The following is a 6,294-nucleotide window of genomic DNA, read 5'->3' on the forward strand; positions in this document are numbered from 1 at the left end:
GTCTTGGGCCAATCACTCTTCCCCAGCCTTTCCCCACATCACAAGGTCATTATGCAGGTGAATGGAATAACCTCACAAATGCTGCTTCCACTCCTTAAAAGAGGAGCAGGAGAACCGGGGAGAGTAACCTACAAAGAAAGGAAATACCGGCTGCCCCCTAATACATCACCTGCCCTGGAATCATCACATCCCAGGTCCAGGGCCCTCTTCTCTAAAGCAGCACTGCCTGTTACAAGAGATGCTATTGGTCTAGATCAGTGGTGGCGAACCTATGGCACGGGTGCCAGAGGTGGCACTCAGAGCCCTCTCTGTGGGCACACGTGCCATCACCAATGTTCCCTCTAAGCTGAGTTAGTGTGAGCTAGCTCACGGTTTTTGAGCCTCCAGCTCACACATTTTTGTCTCCGCTCAGGAAGGGATGGCTCCAGAGCAAACTAACTTATGCAGTAGCCAAATTGCTCGCTCACCACTTTAATGCCAGTAGCTCGCAAAGTAGAGTTTTTGCTCATAAGACCCCACAGCTTAGGGGGAACATTGGCCATCACCCCAGCCAGGCCCAGACCATCAAAATGACAAAGGTAGCAAGCAGTTACTGTAGATGAGTTTGATCTGACTGTCAAACCTAGCTGTCAGGTTTGTAACTACATGTAACTACAGACAGGTGCTTCTACCAGGTGTTGCTCTTTCAGGTCTTGTTAGAGATTGCATCACCTTGTTAGGGATTGGATAGAATTCAGCATAATAGCTGTCTGCTTAGTTAGCTATGGGGGACTCAGTTCTCAGAGATTAAGGCGTGGCATGCTGTTCAATGGCCTGGTAAATATCTGTATATATTCACCTTTATAAACTCTCTGTGCACCTTCATATCTGGTCAGTCTCCTGCTTCTTATTTTCATAACCCAATAGTGCCATCACCCCAGCCAGGCCTAGACCATCATTAAAGTTCTCTGCCAAATAATTTTAAGTAAATGAAAGCATTTGGGGATTGCTTTCCTTACTTTGTTTGGATCATCTTAAGTTAATGTATGAGTTGTTTTTTCTAAAGTAAAACCTCAGTATTCAGGTTAAATTGCCGTGTTGGCACTTTGCGATAAATAAGTAGGTTTTGGACACCCAGTCTCTAAAAGGTTCGCCATCACTGGTCTAGATGAACCAACCGGGGCACCTTCCTTGGTGCTGGTTATCACCTTTAAGGCCCTAAATGGGGCCCGGGTACTTGAGGTTCTTCCTCTGCCACAGTGTCCTCACCTCAGTTACAGTCCGTCTCCCAAACCCTGCTCCCTGTGCCCCTACAGACAGGCCTAGATGGTCACCAGAAATTGGGCATTTTCAGTGATGGCCCCTCCAAAGCATGCCTGGAACCTAACTCTCACTATCTTTGAAGCACCAGGGCAAAACACTGCTTTTCAACCGGGCTTTAGCTTAGAGTGGCTTTGATCTTTTTAGCTGTTTTACAGTCTGCTTCTTTCCTGAGGACTTTTCAGGGGATATTTTTGAGGCTACTGAATGGATACTTCATACTGTTCTCATGCCCCTGGCTTCTTTAAATGTTAATGTTGATGATTTATGTATTCTGTACTGTTTTATAGCATTGTTTTTTTAAAAAAATATAATTTATTAAATTTAAACACAGTTTACAATAAACAATAAATTTTGGAACATAAGAGAACATTAAATTTCATGTTCTGTACAATCAGCGGTAAAACTTACATTGAAACATTCAGTACTCAAAATATCTATTGATATTTCTTTTTGTGATTGTAAAAATTCTAATATTGGTAACCAAACATAATATTCCAATTTATATTTTTCATAAGATACATTTGTAATAGACCACTGAATCTTATTCATTAAAAACAATTGCCATATATTGTCAAACCAAAATGATAAAGAAAAATTTCGTTCTGCTTTCCAGTGTTTTGCTATAACACGTTTTGCAGCATGTAACAATAATGCTATTCTAATATTGTTCATCAAAGATATTTGTAACTTATTTCTATTATTTAACAAAATTACATCAGGTTCAAATGGTAGCGTTACTTGTGTAATAGTTATAATATGTTCTAAAACCTTTTTCCAAAACCATTGTATCTTATCACAAAACATCCAACAATGTAGTTTTATAGCATTGTTGATGTTTTGAGCTGCCTCAACTGGGTATCGGGAGAGGCAGCATATAAATAAATCAATGTTGAATAAAGCTGAGTCCTGTATCAACATTCCCCCCCAAGCTGAAGTACAAACAAAGCCAGCCTTTTTGTCTCTGTTTTAGCTTCTCTTTCACATTTGAGAGCACTTTCATAGACTTCCTCTGTCTGTTTCCTCTTGAGAAATCCCTCCATTCTCCAGTAGGTAAAATAATTCCAAAAGAAATCTGCCCTCTTACAAGACAAAAAGGAAGCGGATACCTGATGATCTCTTTCTCTCTTTTGGGTCTCGGAAAAGCAGATCTCCTGCTTCTTCCACTGCAGATATGGAATCAGGTTGGAGAAAGAGAAGTCTTCCTTTAAAGGAAAGAAACAGACCAGTGAGTTTCACACATTCCAACTTTAAGGAACATTCAGATTTTAAATCGGGTTATACGCACTCCCGCCTCTCTTACTGCCAAAAAGAAGGAATGCCAAATCTGTAAACTCCTGACACATGTAGGAAATGGGAGGGAAAGGCGAAGCCGCTTGGATCCAGAAGAACCTAGTGGCCCAACGTGGACATGAAGAGAACTTCTGCACAGTGAAGGGAAGCCTTAGCCCAGACAGAGCCACCAGGATACAGGATCTTAGCCCCCCTTCAAAGGCACACAAGATCCAGCATCCCAGCCTGACACCATCTAATGTGGCTCTGATGAACGGCCGCTGTCTAAGGGCTCCTCTCCCTTTGAAGAGACCCCACAATCCTACCAGGACAGGAAAAGTTGGTGATGGATCCTCAAAATGCTGAACTCTTACTAAGAATGCCTAACTTGCTTCTTAAAAGTTTCCGATTCCATTCCGCTGTCTACATTGGTGATTTTTTTATCTCACCCTCCCTTGAAGGAGCTCAGAACAGCTCATGAGGAGGCCCAGTTGAAAAGCTTCCCTTGTGGCAGTCTGACCCTTGTCCTTCCATGGCCGTTCACCTGCTTAGTCCTCAAAGGACCTTTAGGAGGAATGTTCTTTTTATTTTAGAAACTCGCTTGCTTACTTACAAACGAATACTTGAGGAGTCCACTAGGCATGCAGAAGACTCCCCTTTGCCTGTGTGTGGCCCTGATCCCCTCCCTTCCCCTGATGACAGTCCCTATGAGAAGAGCCCTACTTCCGTCCTTCTTAGGAGGAGCCATTTCTCCCTTCAGCACCTGTGAATCAAAGGGACAGGGGAGCCTTACCCAGAGAGGCCACAACCTGACGATTGTCCTCCATGACTTCCTTGTGAAGGATTCTTTCGTCCGGGTCCAGCAGAGCCCACTCCTCCTCCGTGAAATGAACAGACACCTCCTCAAAGGTCACCAGACCCTGAAATGAGAAGAAAAAAAGAAGCCCTCTCTCTTCACGCTAATGTACCAATTCTTTCCTTCAAAGGTCAATCGAAAATGACCCTTACCTGATCTGGCTTCACGGAAGCCGCTTTGTCACTAAGAGATGGCAAAGAATTTAGCACGCGTTTTTCGGCACTGCCTACAAAAGAAAAAAGGGTACTCGGAAGACATTCTGTCCTTCCTGTTTCTGTTCCTTGAGCCCTGGGGGAAATAGATCCTCTGCATAATGCCTTGTGGGTAGAACTCAAGATGCTGGTTCAGACACAGATACATTTGGACTGACACAGAATATTTTAAATGGAGAACCTGGAGTGCAGCACCTTTCCCACACAGCACTGAGTGGGGGAGGGGTAGAAAAGCAGCCCAGGTACCATCAAGGAGGGCATCCACTGGGAAAGACATTTAGATCTTACCTGGAAAGGTTGCTCCAGGGTGATGGCCCTGCATGATCTCCTCCTGCACCTGAAATGGAAGTGGGGACCCCAAAAAGAGGAAGATTCATAAGACGGGGAACAGGAAACGGGAACCAAAAAGGTGGGGTACATAAGAACATAAGAGAAGCCATGCTGGATCAGGCCGATGGGATACAAATACAATAGAGGAGACACAGCAAAGCACAAAAAGCAGAGGTCATTTCGGGGGGGAACGCGGGGGAACACAGTTCCCCCGGGTGAGGTATGGGGGCGGGGCACATGACGAAGCCGCGCCCCCTGCTTCCGGCCACCCCGCTTCCGGCCCTCATTCAGCCAGGAGGAGGCAGGAGAAGAGGGAGGGGAAGTACATCAGGAGGTCCAGCAGTGGGGCCAGAAGCCCTCCCCTGTTCCCCCCCACAGCACCAAGAATACAGAGCATCACTTGCTCCAGACCGAGAGTTCCTATCTATACCTTGTGGCTAATAGCCACTGATGGACCTCTGCTCCATATGTTTATCCGTCCACACTTGTAGCTGCCACCACCTCCTGTGGCAGTGAATTCCATGTGTTAATCACTCTTTGGGTGAAGAAGGACTTCCTTTTATCCGTTCTAACCCGACTGCTCAGCAATTTCATTGAGTGCCCACGAGTTCTTGTATTGTGAGAAAGGGAGAAAAGTACCTCTTTCTCTACCTGCTCTATCCCATGCATAATCTTATAAACCTCGATCATGTCACCCCTCAGTCGTCGTTTCTCCAAGCTAAAGAGCCCCAAGCACTTCAACCTTTCTTTATAGGGAAAGTGTTCCAACAACCCTATTATCATTCGAGTTGCCCTTTTCTGCACTTTTTCCAATGCTATATCCTTTCTGAGGTGTGGTGACCAGAATTGTACACAGTATTCCAAATGAGGTTGCACCATCGATTTGTATAGGGGCATTATGATACTGGCTGATATGTTTTCAGGTCCCTTCCTAATAATCTCCAGCATAGCATTGGCCTTTTATTATTGCAGTCACACACTGTCTTGACATTTTCAGTGACTTTACTACAACTCCAAGATTTCTCTCTTGGTCAGTCTCCGCCAGTTCAGTTCAAGGAGGACATCCCCCGGGGGAAGAGAACCATTTAGACCTTACCTGGAAAGGTTGCTCTGGGGTAACACTTCTGCGTTAGCTCCTCCTGCACCTGAAACAGAAGTAGAGACCCCCCCCAAAAAAGGAGACTTGATGAGACAAGGAATAGGAAACAGACTGGAGAGAGTTTCCTTGGCCATATCCTGTGCCCCCCTCACCTGCAGGTCCTGATTCTCATCCTCTGCCTGGCTGAGGAGGAAGCCTTCTGCCAGGGCCACTGCCTGGGAACTGGTCTCCGGCCCGCACTCCCTCACCCAGCTCTCCATCTCCGGGGGCAGGACGGCCAGGAACTGCTCCAGGACCACCAGGTCCAGCATCTCCCTCTTGCTGCGCCTCTCCGGCTTCAGCCACTGGCGGCAAAGGTGGTGGAGTCGGCTGCAGACCTCCCGCGGCCCCTCCGCCTCCTGGTAGCCGAACTGCCTGAACAGCTGGCGCCGCACATCTGGAGGGAGGTCGCTGTCCCCCAGGCTCTTCTGCAGGGCTCCTCCCCACAGCTCCCTTCTGCTCCCGGCCCCGGCGGCATTGAGAGCCTTTCCTGATCCAGGGACAGCTGAGTCCGGCTCTCCCCTCATCCTCCCTCCCTGTCCAAAAAACCTTCCCGGGGACCCTCCTCCTCCTCCACTGCCAGATCCCGCTGAGGAGTCAAGGGACGGAGCTGGGATCACCTGCAGAGGAGACTCTGCCCATGTGCAGAGGGCAGCTAGGTTGGTCTGCAGCAGAACCTCCTGAAGGAGCCCCTGAGAGACCCACAACAGTTTCGGGGCGGGGAGCTTTCCAGAGCCCAAGGAAAATCTTGCAAGCGGTGTATGATTTTAGGACTTCTCTATTGACCTTTAAACACTCTGAACCGTCTCCCAATCGGACTCGTCTCCCCTGCCGGGCAACCACGCGGGCGACTTCCCGGGCTAACTCTAAGGCAACTTTTCCGCCGGAAGGAGTCTCTACGAAAGGGGACTTCTTCCCTTTCACCCTTCGAGTGCGCCTCGCCCTGCAAGCCTCCTTCTAAGGTCAGGACTGGGGGCCAACGGGAGACCCTGGGAAAGGGAAGAGGAGCTTCTGTCCACGTGGCCTCTAGAGTTCCCTCTAAGCTGAGTTAGTGTGAGCTGGCTCACAGTTCTTTAGCCTCCGGCTCACACATTCTTGTCTTCGCTCAGGAAGGAGGGCTCCAGAGCAAACGATTTATGCAGTAGCCAAATTGCTCGCTCACAACTTTAATGGCAGTCGCTCACAAA

The 6,294-nt window shown here is 47.7% G+C and overlaps 1 pseudogene; it reads right to left on the minus strand.

The window, feature by feature from the left end:
- Window positions 1-6,294, minus strand: part of LOC107123421 — a 44,876-nt pseudogene that overhangs the window by 1,797 nt on the left and 36,785 nt on the right.

The sequence above is a fragment of the Gekko japonicus genome, unplaced genomic scaffold (assembly GCF_001447785.1).
Source record: "Gekko japonicus isolate JY-2015 unplaced genomic scaffold, Gekko_japonicus_V1.1 scaffold2302, whole genome shotgun sequence".
In the NCBI taxonomy this organism is placed as follows: Eukaryota; Metazoa; Chordata; class Lepidosauria; order Squamata; family Gekkonidae; genus Gekko; species Gekko japonicus.